Below are 16,982 nucleotides of genomic sequence, written 5' to 3'. Positions count from 1 at the left end.
ACCTCGGTAGGGATGGTACCCACAATATGATCCACTAAACAAAAGAGTCATGTTAAGGGTATTGACCCTATTAGGAGTCTATCAAATATATATAGTGTCTTGAGTCCTTGTTAGAGAACTAGGCCTTGTTAAAAGCCTCAACCCTATTAGGAGTTGCTTCAACCTTGTTAGGAGTTGGTAGAACAATTATAGTGTATGCAAGAAGAGACCACTACCCTAACATGCAATATACAAATAAGTTTCTTCACAAGTATAGATATACATACAATATTGTCTCACTATTGTACTTCACGCTTTCTCTAATCATTCATTGGATTTTGGATCACACAAAGCTCACATATCATGTATATAATTCCTTCATAATCATTTGCATCACATATTTACTTCATCATTAGATGTGCAAGATATGATCTTTAGTTATACCTTACAAGTTATCAAAACTCTCAATTAGTCATCCTTGAAGATTCCACACACTTGGACTATTATTAAAATAACTCAGGGTTAACATTTAGGATGTCAGCCTAACATAGTTAAATAATTATTTTTTTCTCAAAATGATTTCTTAAGTCATACAATTCATTTTATTGTCATGCTCTATTTCACTCTATTAATTACTTGAACTAGTAATTCCTCTATAACTCTTGTCATATTGTCTATACAGATGTGTATTGGCATGCATCATCATGACATTGTCAACTATCAATCCTTAGGTGCACATGTGCTAACTTAGACTCTATCATCTGTACATACTAAATCTATCTCTGTGCTACTGTAAACTGCACAATACTTAGATTATTTTTTGTCTCTGATTTCATAATGAAATAACAAAATATATATGTTTCCATAAATGACAACACTCACTTATCTACCTAGCCATATTTCCAACAATATCCCCCTTTGGAATTGATGGAAATATTTGGAAAAATTGACTAAGTCCCAAAATGATGTCATACAAAACAAAAAGATATTACTCAAAAACTAGCCTTGAAAACTTGAAAATTTTATTCATATCTTGATGCATCATTGCATTCCTTATCTCTCCTCTTACAATGATTTCCTATATACATAGGTAAGCTTCGCTTACATATAAATACAATTTTATTTTACATTATTCTCCCCCTTTGACATCAATGAAAAAGGTGTCCAAAATTACACAATCAAAACAAAATTGGGCTACCTTTCTTAGTTCAACTTAAAATTCTTGATATACAATTTGTAAAACCAAGTCTTATCTTTTCAAGCTCCTTATTCCAATTGTCTTTGACTATATTAGATATACTAATAAGCATGCATAATGCATATGATGCAACATCTACTATGCTCAAATATATGTAGGAAAATTTTGTTGGGAGCTTTCTAGAAGATTGGTTTTATGGTGATACATTAAATTTATGACTAAGTTTTTCATTGATGTCAACATAGCATGTTTGATGTTTTCTATTGTATTTGACTGAAGAACAACAAAAAGATCAAGTTGGTATGGATGGCTAGTTGAGCATGATAACTACCCAAGGTTATCAAAGATAATTTTGAGTATCTAGCATATGTAGTTAATGTTAGAAGTAGAAAGGATAAGTCTAGAAGAAGTTATGTAAGGTTTGGTGATGTCTATTCTGAGATAGAGTTTTAGAGGCATGTTCTGGTAAACTTGCTACATCTCTTAGCAGATGTTATATCTTGAGGATCAAGGTTGAGTACATCGAGAAGACATGTTGAGGATGACGTAGCTAAGTTCACTCATCAGAATATTGCATGTACAAAAACTTATTCAAGTTTCAAGGCAAAAGATTTATGTTATCGCTAAGTGTAACATGTTCTTAATTTGGTCCTATAATAATTAATTGAGAAGGACTAACAACCAAATCATGGAATTTTTTTGTGGACTCAATACAAAGGAAGGAAATTTTCCTTTATCATGAGAAGGAATAATGTGAATTGTGAATATTCATTAAGCAACAAAGAGTGCAGAATGCAAAGTTGAGCAGAGCAGTGTGGAAGTGAAGAAAACTTCATTACCAAGGTTTTGCTAAGTGATCCCAGGTTTGGTATTTGAATTTGAGGTTTGTGACCTAGTCTACAAGGTCTAATAGTAATTGGTTTGGTTGATAGGATAGAGGAAAGGATAAACAATAGAAGAAGATAACATTAAATTACTTGTTTGAGTAGTGAGCTCTTCTTCTAGTTAAAATTACATGTTTGGGCAGTGGGCTCATCTTGCATACATTGTACCACAACTCCTAACAAGGTTGGCACAACTCCTAACAAGGTTGGAAAAACTCCTAACAAGGATTCAAAGTCTCCTAATAGGGATTCATTGTACTAAATTTTGTAATAGAATCCTAATAGGGTCCATCCTCTAACAAGTGAATATTTATAATAGTACATCATCTTGTGGGCATCATTCCCACTAGGGTTTCACTCTAATCAAGGGTTTCCCTAATCAAAATATATGGTGTAGTCATCTATGTGCATCTTTTTATGGTTGATGTTTACTTTGGTCAAATGGTTAAGTTTTTTTAAAGAAGATAAGTGTTTTAATTGTTGGGTAACTAATTCACCCCACTCTTAGTTATCTTGGTGGACTATTATTTTTAAGAATTGGTATCAGAGCAACAAGTCCTTGAAGAAAAAGTTTACATGTTCAAGAAAGATAGTATAAAGTTTGATGGAACAAACTATCATAGTTGGAAGGAAAAGATGAAGATACATTTGTTGTATATGGGTCAAAAATATTGGATCTTGACAAAATCAGCAAAGACAATCATTGAAGAAAAGGATTTGGAAAGTTGCTTTGAGGTAGAAAGAGATCTTTTCATGTTTTACATGAAAGCTAGAGAAGCAATATTTAATGCACTTCCTGAAATTGAGTACAATCAAGTAAAATCACTTGCTACTTCACATTTGATTTGGAAAGATTTGGAAAATAGTTTTGAAGGTGACAAAAATTCTAAGAAGTTGAGGCTACAAATTTTGATTTGTATGTATAAGATGCTAAGATGATGGAAGATGAATCTATAAGAACACATATAGGAAGTATATCAAAAATTACTATAGGTATTAAAGCTCAAGGAGGGACCAAAGAAGATGATGAAGTTATATGGAAGATATTGAAGACTTCTATACCACCATTAAAATTAGTATTTTAGATGATATAGTTGTTGATATCTTGTACCAAAGATTTCACTAAGGAGACATTGCTTGGAAAACTTGAAGTAGTTGAAAATGAACTTAGACAGTTTGGAGAATTGACCAAATAGCTTTTAGTGCCTTGAATATTTGACCTAACCTATCAAGGAGAACAAGTGCTAGAGGATATTTTTCTAGCAATAGTAGATTTGAGCAAGATAGGAAGATTGAAGAAGTAGTAGCCCTTCTGGTAAAAAGAGAAAAAGGAGGTACGAAAATCTATGTTGGACTTGTGATGAATATGGTCATTATGCATCTAAGTGTCCTAAAAGGGAGAAAAAGTATAAGGGAAGTTATAAGTCTAAAAGGGATGGAGAATTTTTGTATGCAAATGAAGATGATGATTCTGATGAAGAAGCATTAATTACTAGTGATAATGAAATTGGATTTGTGGTAATTAAAGAAGAAATTTCAGAGAAGGTAGCTTTGGTATAATAGGTTGAGAAGAAATATAATTGGATAATTGATAGTGGTTTTTCACATCATATGACTGGTTACATGAACAAATTTTTTGACCGCAAAAGTCAGGATGGAGGAATTGTCATATTTGGAAACAATGCAGCATGCCAAGTTAAAGGTATTGGATCTATAACTCTTGATGGTAAAACTATTACTACAGATGTATACTTTGTTGATGGCTTAAAGTACAATCTTTCGAGTGTTGGACAACTAGTAGACAAAGGTTATTAGTTGCAATTCACTAGGAAAAGACATGCATGATCAAAGATAAAGATGCAACAATAATTGAAACAAGAACTAGATCTAGAGGTAATGTATTTCAGTAGAATCCTACTAAAATGACATGTTTGGTTGCAAAGGTAGATGAAAGTTAGTTATGGCATAAAATATTCTATCATATAAACTTTGATAGTATTTTGAGGACTAGTAAAGTGTTTGTTGTTAGAGATTTGTTGAAGATTGTAAAGCCTATTAACACAGTATGCAAGGAGTGTGTTTTAGCAAAGCATAACAAAACTTCTTTTCTCAGCAAGAATTTTACCACCATAGTAAAGTTGGAGATTGTACACACATATCTCAGTGGTCCTACAAAGACTAGAGGATTCTATGTAAAAGGTATTTTATGATTCTAGTTGATGATTTTTCTAGAATGATGTGGGTTACATTTCTTAAAGAGAAATCTGAGGCATTTGAAAAGTTCAAGATATTCAAGGATAGAGTTGAGAATGAATCTGGTGTGAAGAATAAATGTTTAAGATTAGATAGAGGAGGACACTTTACTTCAAATGATTTTAACATGTTTTGTGAGGAAAGTGGAATTAAAAGACAGCTATCCTCTAAGAACCCCTGAATAGAATAGTGTTGCATAGAGAAGGAACAAGTATATTATAGAAGCTACAAGAGCTATGTTAGCAAAGAATGATGTATCCAAAACATTTTGGAAAGAAGCTGTGAATATAGCATTCTACACTATAAATAGAGTGAAAGTCAGGAAGGATGCAAACAAGACACCTAATGAATTATAGTTTGGTCACTCACCTATATTTAAATATTTCAGAATATTTGGAAGTAAGTGTTACATAAAGAGAGATGATGGCATTAGTAAGTTTGATGCTAGAAGTGATTAAGGTATGTTTCTAGGTTATTTATTGAAAAGAAAGGCTTATAGATGTTATAATCAAAGAACTAAGACTATTATGGAAAGTACAAATGTGAGAAGTAATGAAAAATTCAAAATCCAAGAAAGAATAGTTGATTACAATTTAAATGATGATGTTGTTACTAAGCCAAGGAATGATGAGGTGTTTATTGAGACTAACAATGATTTGTAGAATGAAAGAGAGCCAAGATAGGAACAAAGCTCAAAATGTTCATCAGAGCCAAGAGTTGAGATAACAACTCCTACTTCAAAAAAGAACATGATAAAGAATCACCCATCTGAGCAAATCATTAGAAGCAAAGAAAAAGGTGTGACGACAAGGAGTAGAGTGAATGAAGAACTATGCTTGATATCTCAAGTTGACCCAAATAATGTAGATGAAGCATGTAAAGATGACTATTGGAAGCAAGCTATGAAAGAGGAATTAGATTAGATAGTAAAGAATGAGAGATGGGAATTGGTCCCCAGACCAGTAGATAAGAATGTGATAGGAACTAAATGGGTATCCAGGAACAAGATGAATGAGCAAGGAGAAGTTGTAAGAAACAAAGAAAGACTAGTATGTGAAGTTACTCACAGCAAGATGGAATAGATTATGAGGAGACTTATGCTCTAGTGGCTAGAATAGAATCAATAATACTATTCTCAGCCTATGAAACATAGAAAAAATTCAAAGTATATTAGATGGATGTCAAGTCAGTATTTTTGAATGGAGAACTTGAAGAAAAGTTATACATTGAGCATCTTGAAGGATGTCCTTTGATAGATGACAAGGACATAGTATGTAGACTAAGGAAAGTATTGTACAAATTGAAGCAAGCACTCAAAACCTGGTATTTGAGGTTGGAGAAGCATCTGAAAAAGCTTGGATATAAAAAAGGTATGGCAGATAGTAATTTGTATTGGAAAGAAACTAATGATGGTTTGATGATTTTGGTAATATTTGTTGATGACATTATATTTGAATGGAATGATGAAGAAAGAAAGAAGTTTGCAAAAGAGATGAAGAAAGAATTTCCTATGATTGTAGATTATACAAAATAAAGAAGGAATCTATATTTCTCAGACTAAGTACTTAAAGGATTTACTAAAAAGGTTTGGTTCAAAAACATGTACACCCATTGGAACACCTATGGTAACTGGACACAAGTTATCTACAAGTGTTGAGACACCTACTGTTGAGTAGAAGAAGTACAAATCTATGGTCAGAGGATTGCAATATCTAACTCACACAAGGTTAGATATAGAAAATGCAAGTAGAATTGTTGCAAGATTCCAAGTTGATCCCAGAGAAGCACATTATGTAGCAATGAAAAGGATATTTAGATATTTGAAAGGAACTTTAGAATTTGGATTATGGTATGATAGATCTAATGATTTTACTCTAAGTTCTTATACTAATGTAGATTGGGTAGGTAGTATGGATGATAGAAAGAGCACCAATGGAGGAGTTTTCTTTCTTGGAGCAAGATTGGTTTCTTGGTTAAGTAAGAAGTAGGATTGTACATCTTAAAGCACAATAGAAGTAGGGTATGTTGTAGTAGCAAATAATTGCAATCAAGTTATTTGGATGAAGCAAATGTTGAAGGATATAAGGATAGAAATAAATAAATCTATTGTTATACATTGTGACAGGACAAGCATAATAAATATGTCTAAGAATCTAGTGTTTCATTCAAGGACTAAGCACATTTCTATTAAGTATCATATGTTGAGAGAAAAATTTGAAGAAAAAGAAATTAGATTGGAGTATGTGAGCACAAAAGAGTAGATTGTAGATATATTCACTAAGCCTCTTCGCAAAGAGACTTTTGAGTATTTGTGAGGTATGTTTGGGGTTATGCCCCTTTCTACATCAGAGTAGAAGATGAAAGAATGCATTATTCTAGGGTAAAAAAGCACCATTGTTTGTCTAGATTGGATGTTGATGCTTCTTGTATGGAGGAGTATCTATGATGGACACAGTCATCTAGGAATCTTGTTGATATTGTTGTGAACAATGTCTTTTAACACTTAAGCTGAATAAGTATCATCAGAGATATTCATTGTAGAAAAATTTGGCATTGATGTCAATGGGGGAGAAGTTTGGCATAAAAAACATTATGCTAAATGGGGAAGAAGTGTTGCAAGAAAACATTATGCTAAGGAGAATATATTAGAAGTATGTTGAGGAAGATGTTGGGCATAAGCATAGTATGTAGAATAATAGTTTGGTATTGAGCACATTGAGGTATATCAAAGGGGGAGTATGATTGATGAAGAGGATTTGAAGATGAACAGTCTTTTGTTGGTATTCTTGAAACTAGATGTTTTTCACCTATGTTGCCATCAATGCAAAAGGGGGAGATTATTGGGAGATTGTTGGAAAATTGGTTTGATAATGATATGTTACATTCATGACTGATTTTTTCATTGATGTCAACATAGCATGTTCGATGTTTTCGGTGGTATCTGACAAAAGAACAATGAAATTATCAAGTTAGTATGGATGGCTAGTTAAGCATGATAACCACCTAAGGTTATGGAAGATACTTTTGAGTATCTAGAATATGTAGTTAACATCAGAAGTAGAAAGGATAAGTCTTGAAGAAATGTAAGTTTTGGTGATGTTTATTCTAAGATAGAGTTTACAGAGACATGTTCTAGGAAACTTGTTATATCTCTTAGCAGAGTTGATATCTTAAGGATTGAGGTTGAGGACATAGAGAAGACATGTTGAGGATGACATGGCTAAGCTCACTCATCATAATATTGCATGTACAAAAAGTTATTCAAGTTGCAAGGTGGAAGATAGGTGTTATCTCTAAGTGTAATGTGTTCTTAATGTGGTCTTATAATAATTAATTGAGAAGGACTAGCAGATGACTCAAGGAATTGTTCTAAGGACTCAATATAAAGGAAGGAAATTTTCCTTTATCATGAGGAAGACAAATGTGAATTTTGAATTTTCATTAAGTAGTAGAGAGTGTGAAATGTAAAGTTGAGCAGAACAATGTGGAAGTGAAGGAAACTTCATTGCTGAGGTTTTGCTGAGTGGTCCAAGGTTTGCTATTTGGATCCAAGGTTCATAACTTGGTCTACAAGATCTTAAAAAAATTAGTTTGATAGATAGGAAAAAGGAAAGGATAGAGGAAAGAAGAAGATAATAGTAAATTACTTGTTTGAGAAATGAGCTCTTCTTGTATCTGAAATTGAATGTTTGGGTAGTGGGTTCATCTTGCATACATTATACCACAACTCCTAATAGGGTTGGCACAACTCCTAAAAGGGTTGGAATCTTTTAACAGGGATTCAAAGTCTCCTAATAGGGACTCATTGTACTAAATGTTATAATAGATTCCTAACAAGGTGCATCCTCTAACAAGGAATATTTATAATAGTACATCATCTTATGGGCATCATTCCCACTAGGGTTTTCCCTCTAATCAAGGTTTTTCATAGTCAACATATCTGGTGTAACTGTCTATGTGCACATATACTAGCTCAAAATCATCTCTCTACTCAGCATCTGAATAACTCAGTACCTATTGAATTTCTGGCTCTATACTATAGCTCGACATCTATATTATACTTGGCATTAACTTAGAGATTTCTTAAGTGTGTTGAAACTCAATTGTCAAAACCAATCTAAGACCAAAAATCTCTCCCTTTGACATGAGTGTCAAAAACACTTAACTAAATATTATGAATCTTATTCTCTATGAGTATAATATACATCTTGTTCAGCATATGTACAAAACTTCAAAACTGATCAAAATTTTGCGAAAATACCTCAAAATTTGTATCTCCCCTTGAGATGATGTGCCTTTTTTGTATCCACAACTTGTCATGCTAGATTTGTCTCATGTTGATTATTCTTTGCCTTATCATTATGCCTTACCTGTCATGTTCTATTTGCTTTGTTTTTGCTCCCCCTTTCACACATCTTTCCTTGCAATTATTGTATCCTTTTGGCTTTATTATTTCTCAAAATTTATCTCCTTATCTCCCGCTTAGTTTTATCTCCTCAAAACTCAAAAAAAAAATTATTTATCTCCCCCAAAAAGTTATCTCCCCCTTTGTTTTATAATATCTCCCCCTTTTTGATACTTATGTCAAAGGGTTCTATACATTAACTGAATACTTAGCCAAAAAGGATTTATTTACCTCCATAACAATCTTTAGAGCAGCATCCCAATTGTCTAGTGTGATTTCTAGTGCTTTAAGGTGGATGGTTATCTTAGCTACAAGGTGAACTAGGCCTTCCAATGTAGAAATATTGGGGTCTTTCTTTAAAACATTCTTAGCATAGGCCAGTTCCTTCTACGAAATCTCCATGTGTGGGGTTATGGTAGATTGAATTTGTATCAATTTGGCCTTCATATTTTCCTCATTTGTTGTTGACACAACTAATTCCTTATATGTTTGAAGTGTAGTAGAAAAATGCTTCTAACTCTAAGCTAGGTCCTTGGGTAGTTGCATGCTTGATATTTTGCAAGTTCCTCTCCAAGTTCATTATCCTTTGGTTTGTCTCTTGTGTGAAAATTGATGAACCACATAGCTTTGAGTAAAATTAGAATATGTTCTCAAGTACTACTTTTACCTTTTCTATCTTTTTGGCCAACTCTACCTGAGATAGTGCTATTTCACTTGATATTCATTCATTCACCTTCATTTGGAACTTCCTTTCAAACCATTCTAATAGTTTTGCATTAGTGGCTAGGTTTTCATTTTGTACCTGGTCCACTATATTGGATAATTTTTCCATAATTGGCTTGGTTTCATCAAGTACTTGCAAGCTGAATGCATCTAAAAAGATGTATTTTATCTCTATCAATGCTTGCCTCTACTTGTACTCATTTTTGAGTATCTCTTGTTTCTTTTTCTTCTCTAGTGCCTCTTGTACTTCATTCATTTGATCTATATTCATGGTTTTATAGTCATACCTAGGAATGACTATCTCTTCATCAAGAGTAGGGTCTCCATAGTGAAGTACCCTTGCAACTTTGGTAGAGCTTGAGCTTGGTGCTAAAACTTGAAGTGGTGCTACTTCAGTGCTCAGTTGTTGTGTTGTTCCTATAGGGGTCCCTATCATAGGAAAATTTATCAATGTTTGTATTACCTCTTGTTCTTTCTCCTTAGGGGTCTCCTCATCTTCAGTTATGCTTTGGTCAATTATTGTGATCTAAGGTAGTACACCTTGTCCTTGTGTAGTAGGAACAGAGGTATCCTTCTATCCTATTTGATCTTTTACTTGCTCCTTGGCAGTTGTTGTGACTGTAACTATGGAGTCAACCCTGTCTAGTGTGTCTTGTGAATCTTTCTCTTGGGTTTGTCCACTTGTAGCTATTTGGATATATGAAGGTGGTTCTTGTGGATTCACCTTCTCCTTTGTGATATCAGCCACAACTTTTTGTGGTTCTTCCACACTCACCAAGACTAGGTTAGTACATAACTGTGATGTAGAGTAGTCTAGTGAAGGATCTTTTTAAGGTCCTCTATAGTCAGTGGGTTTATGTTTTGACCAGAAGTTTCAAGAACATCCTATATAATTACTATATCTATAGGTGTGGGAGTTACATGTGGAGGAGTTGATGGAGGCAATTGTGTGTCCTGCACACTTTAATCTACCTGTTATTGTTTAGCAGTTGCCATTTCACCTTTTTGTGTGTCCTTCTCCACTATAACATCTTCCTTATCCTTTTCTCCTTCTTCTTCCTTATCATTCTCATCCTCTTCTTCTTCTCCATTATTTCTCCCTTCAAAGGTATCTTCTTGTCCTTCCTTTATAGTTGTGAGGCCATAGATTACTTTCCACATTAGGGTGGACTTCTTCACAACATCCTTAATTTTATTTTGAAGTATACTGAAGGCTCTATACTTGGGTGAAAATTTTCTCCCATGCTTCTTATTTTCCTTACTTAGTTTCCCTTTTGTAGGTTTAGGCATAACATGAGCCAATGTTGATTCTCTTATTTCTTTTTCCATATTGAGGCAATAACGCCACTTATTTTCTATAATAGAATATAAATCCTTAGGCATTGTATTGTCAAGTTCAAGTGGAGTGTTCTTGAACTTGGCCATCATAGTGTAAATTGTTTCTTCCATTATGTTATGTTCTTCTCTACTGAACTTATTAAAATCAATGCCTTTTAATCCAGACAAGTCTACATTATCTCTAATATTGTCACATATATTCTCTAGATCAGACTTAGTGGTGTGACTTACCATTTTGAATTGGTTGTTGTCATCTAATTTAGTTCTCTCCTCATCTAATTCAGGAGGTACCACATACTTTCTTCTCAACTTCTTCTTAGTTGGACCTCCCTTCTCTATGGCCTTCATCTTTTTTGTTCCTTAGCCATCTTAGTTGTAGCTCTTGTATCTGCCCTTGTGGTAGGTTTCATTGGGCTAGGCTTAGCTATTTTCTTTCCTCTAGGTTGATTTGTAGGTTGTTTTTGTGTCTTTCTCTTATTTTCCTCTGCCTTAGGTACTTCCTTGGTTTGCTTCTCCTTGGCACCTTTTGCTTCTTTAGCATCTCCACCCATGCCTTGGGTTAATGCAAGTGGCTCTTGCCTCTATTCTTCTTCTTCTTTATCTTCTTCTTCCTTTGCTTCTATAGTGCCTTCACCAAATTTAGCCTTAAGCCTCTTGACCAATTTGTCCTTTTTCTACAAGGTTGAAGTATTTTTCAATTCCATGTCCACCTTAGATCTTACAACATCATAAGTGCCAAAGGGTTGGCCTTTTTTATCTACTTCCTCTGCAAGTAGAGTAGTGATTGTTGTAGATGCCTCATCAATGTTGATTTCATATCCAAGTGGCCCTAGCCATCTTACCCTTGGTACTACTCCTTGGATGTATGTAAAATCAATGTCCACTAAAAAACATATGTCATTAATGTGTTGCTCAACTAATGAAATAGGTATCCTGAGTCTCTGTTTCATAGACTTCTTGAAGTATTCAAAGTAGTTGGTCATTATGGTCTCAAAACTTTCCCCCATCTGCTCTTTGTATTCATTGACTTGTACTACTATTGACCTATTTGTTTTCCAAGTTATCTTTCCAAAAGAGGGGGATTCATTCTAAACATAGAAAAATGTGCGTATCAAAATTGCTCCAAATTTACATTGAGCACCCTTGGACCTTCTTATGCCTCCTAAATTTTCCATAATCTATTAGTTGTAGTTTAGCTAGATCATAAGTATGATCCTTTTTGACAAGTTTGTAACCAATGTCCACTACAATATAGGGAACATTGTTGAGTCGGCTTGATTAGTAAAATTTGTGGGATATGACTCTAACTGCAAATTCAACAAGAGGATTTTTTATTGTGTCTATTGTCATCCCTCTTTTGTTCCACTTTGCACCAGTATTCTTCTCTATGGCTTCTTTAGAATCACTCCTTAGGGTTTTTGGTCATTCTAGGGTTGGATAATTGGTTACCCTATGTATAATTCTTTTAGACAATTTTATAGGTCCGTCCTCCAACCATAAGCTTCCATCATGGATTCTACTCAACACAATTCTTACCCATTCCATTTTGAATACTGTAGGGAAATCTAGGGCATGGGTTAATCCCTTCCTCTCAAAAATTTGAAATTCTTCCTTTAAAACTCCAATCTCACACAATTTATCATATGCCTCCCTAATTTCCATATCGCCTATTGCACCAATCTTGCAATTGTAACATCTTCGCACATCTTGCACCATCACCACTTTAGGTGGGATCATGAATAAAGCTCTAGTAGCATCATTTTTGTAAGTAACTTTGGAAATAGGTCTAAAATATAGTTTCTTAACTTCATTACTAACCAATTGGACTTCAAATTACTCCTTTTCCTAGGGATTTCTAGAGCTAGAGGCCATTTCTACAATCTAGGTTTTTAACATGTAGAAATAGCTTAACTGTATAGCTCGGCACAAGTGTAAATACCTTAAAATAAATGAAGTGGTGTTGTTTCTATGTTGGAATCTACTCAAATGCATGAATCTCTACTTGGAAATCTTTTTTTCTCTCTTTTTTCTTTTGCTCTGTATTTTTCATGATCAAAAATGATCAAAAACTTAACCATATACCCTTCATTTCATAGTATTTAATGCTTAGTGATTCTACAGCTATCCACTCAGCTCCTTAAGCAATTCTGCTTTACTCAGCTTCCACTAATTTCCAATCACTTGACACCTACTGCTAACTCAGCTCCTACTAACTTTGATTGACAACTCGGCATGTACTAGGTCTTTACTCAGCATCTGAGGACAACTTTTCTTACAAGTGGTAACACTTGTGAAAACTTGAAGTTTTGACTTTGCATCTCTATTCATGTTGATCTATCCCTTTCAGTACTAACTTGAATTGGAAGTGATGTATGATAAAGCATTGTATATTAGTCCCATGTGCCTTCTTTTGCTTAGTTGGATGAAGTGTGACCACTTAACCTTTTAGGTGAAGTGATCTCTCCATTGGATGTGTTGTTTCCATCTTTCCTCTTCCATGTTTTATTCATTTCTCCTCTGATGTGTTCAACATCTACCTTCCCTTTTCCTTTGTTGAACTCAAAGTTAGGTGTCTTTGACCTTGTTGGGAAATTCTTGCTGATGTGACTAGTCTTTAAACAACTAAAGCAAGTAGTTTGGCTCAACCATCTACTTTAGCTTCCACTAAAATGTGTTCTTATGCAAATTTTAGGGATGTGTCCAAACTCTTGAAAGTAGTGACAATTGTGCCTAGAGTTTTAGTCTCAATTATAGGATTTTTCATGGTTTTTCTTTTGTTTGATGACCATGTAGGCTTGGATCTGCATTAAAAAGCTTTGTGTCCATACTTCTTACAATTATAACAGTGACCTTCAAATCTTGGTGTTCTAATGGTTCTATTCCTACACTCATGTGCCTGATGACCTTGCTTATTGCACTTGTAATAATGACCCATATTTTTATGGTTTGTCATGTTTATTGGTGTTCTTTCTCCTACACACATTAGAGGTATGTCCCATTTTACCAAAAAAATGACAAGTGGGTTTAGTATTCTTACCTTTGTCACTTCTTTCTTGTGTAGTCTTAGATGACTTTCTTTCTTTAGTGGTGGTGTATCCTAGTCCTGAAGTGTCATTACTAGACTTTGGTGATTTTAGAAGCTATTCAAAGTACTTGATAGCTTCATTAGGTTTTTTGAAGCTTTCTGCAATCTCCTTTCCAGTCATTTTGTAGTTGTTCAATTTGCATCTTCGATATGGAGATCTCAATGTCCTTAACATTTAGCTCATTATGTGCATTCATCATCAGGCTTAGGGTGTCTAGCTGCATGTTGGAAACTCTTGCAAGCTCAATTGACTTTTCCTCCAATCTTTTGGCAAGGTTTCTCTTGTCATCTTGTATCATAGCCTTATCTTCAATGGCTCTCTTCTTCTATTCAGTCACTTCACAAAGCATCATGGCTTGAGATTCTTGTTCAATCTTGAGAGTTCTGATCTCTTCTACTTGAGCTCTATTCTTCTCCATTAGGTCTTCTATTGCTACATCAAACTCCTTGGAATCTCCATTTGCAAATACTTTTGAGGTGCTAATATCTTTGTATAGTGTATCATTCTTAGCTATGGCAATCTATCTTCTTCTCTTTAAGGATTTCCTCAATTCTTACCTAACTTCTTCCAAAGAATGTAAAATGAGATGTATCTCAATCTCTTAGTTCTCTATGATCTTCCCAAGTTTGTAGACTTCCATTTCTAGATCTTTTTCTCCAAGTTGTAAGGCTTCTCCTTGTGAGAACTTAGCTCTATTACCAATTGTTGGAATTCACAAGTGGGAAGATTTACTTCTAAGAGGGGGGGTGAATCAAAAGTAATAAATTTTAACCTCTATAAAATTTTAACTGAAATCAATCATATGCATATAACACATCTAATTTACATGAAAGTAAAGACATGCATGAAAATAGATAACACAAGATTTGTTCCCCCAGAAACCCTCCAAAATGAGAAGGTAAAATTGGGGTGGGGATGACACCCACAACTTATCACAGCAACAATATGTAACTTTTCAAGATCACAAAGTTTTGACTATCATCAATAGTCTGCCCTGTGAAAGGCCTACCTTGTTAAAGGCTTCAACACATTATTAAATGTGACCTATCTAAAGCATCTACAAACACTCTCTTAGAATGTCACCATGTTAAAAGATTTATAATATGGTTGTTAAACCAACCTATCTTCATAGGATTTTCATTCTCCTAATACAATGGCTAGAAAGTATAGTAGAATGTGTTTACTGGATGACTTACAATCTTCAATTGCTGATTTTAGATTATTATTTTGTCCAATTTAATCTAATCCTTCTTGATCTGATATAACTTTGTTTGAAGTGTTGATGCTCTATTCTGATGTTCAGTGATCTACTAACTGATACTACAATGTTGTCCTTCATCGAAGTCTTTTCACCCCTTTCACTTCCTTCAAACTTTGCTAGTATTCACTCCGTGCATGCATTCCCTTCACGCATACTCTCTCTCACACACTCTCACTTCTTTCTCACTCTTTCACTCTACTAAATTATGGGGTTTCAACCTCTTTAAAAATGTTTCATGACTTAGGGTTATGTATGAATCTATGATTGAGATTCATGCATTTTTCTTGCTCAAATCTTTCCATTTTTCTGATTGGTTGCATCTTTATTGCATAGGGAATGTAATAGATTCGATAACATATTTTAATCCTTAGAGATTCATCATATATCAGCTCAAAAATGGTTTGCATCTAAGCTTTTGAGGGCACAAAATCTTATGTTGATTCCTTGTTACTCAACACTTATTGATTACTGATATTTGGCACATATAAGAATTCTATCTTGCTAGGCTCCTAGAGGAATTTAGTCTTGCTCAGCTCCTATAGTAATTTAGTCTTGCTTGGCTCCTATAAAAATTTTGTCTTGCTCAGCTCTTATAGTTTACTTGGCACATATACTGGCTCAACACTATCTATCTACTTGACATATGAATAACTCGACACTTATTGAATTTCTAGCTCAAAACATGCTATAGCTTGGCATCTATATTATAATCAGCATCAACTTAGAAATTTCTTAAGTGTGTTGACACTCAATTGTCAAAACCAATCTGAGACCAACACTTTTGGTCATCATCCTCATCAGATAATATAGACAATGTTGGTGCTAGGGTAGCTACTAAAATAGGTGTAACTACTTGAATTTGAGTAATTTTCTTCTCTTCTTCTTTCCTCTCTTTCTCCTACTTTCCTTCTTTCATTCTTTCTTCCTCCTTTCTCTTGTTTTCTTTCTTTTTTTCCTCTTCTTTTCTTTCTTCTTTTGTTTTTCTCTTCTCATCTTCAATCCTCTTTAATTATTCTTTCCTTTTCTTTTCCTCTTCTTCAATTTTCTTCTTTTCAATGTTTCTCTTCTCCTCTTCCTCATTATTCTCTTCATCAAAGCTAGAGTAGGTAGTAATATTGCCAACAATGTTTCTCCCATACTCTACAAAAGGATTTTCTCTATCATCTACAGTTATATGAGTACTATCCACTTGCATGGATTTAGTCCCAATAACTATATGGAGAGATGAGTTAACTTGTTGAGTTTCCTCAACCTCTTCTTTAGCATAAGTAGGTGTATTGGCCTCAACATACATAAGGCTTTATCATTTTGGTTGTACACTCTCCTTAGTGGATTTTGGAATAGAAATCATATAGCTAACTATGGCTTCTTCAATCTCCTTATTTACCTTACATAATTTCCTCCTATAAGAATAATTTATCTTCTCTTATTTCTCAAAAAAGGCTCAATACCTTTCAAAATACTTTCTATATCATCATTAGTGGTTACTTCACATAATTTCTCAATTAGATTTGTTTTCAATTTCATGTCCTCCTCTACAACTCTTCTCTTCATGCTTACTAGCCTATTATACAAGACTTTAGGAATCTTATTCTAAATATTATCAAATATTTATTCCTTAGAATCATATTCCTTACTATAGCATTCTCTTACTACCTTCTATCTATGTTACTATACAAACTATAATATTTATTTAATCAAATAAAACTATCATTCTCAATGATTTGCATATTCATATTTTCAACCTTAGGTTTCTAGGATTTCTTACCAGTTAATTTTATGCCTTAACCAACTACTTGTTCCATGGTCTTTTCCTCAGACTCATCAAATTCACTAATCTATAGTGTTTTCCTCC

Source organism: Cupressus sempervirens, chromosome 4 (assembly GCF_028749045.1).
Source record: "Cupressus sempervirens isolate cs-2001-9-10 chromosome 4, ASM2874904v1, whole genome shotgun sequence".
NCBI classification, from domain to species: Eukaryota; Viridiplantae; Streptophyta; class Pinopsida; order Cupressales; family Cupressaceae; genus Cupressus; species Cupressus sempervirens.
This window is presented reverse-complemented; position numbering follows the sequence as displayed.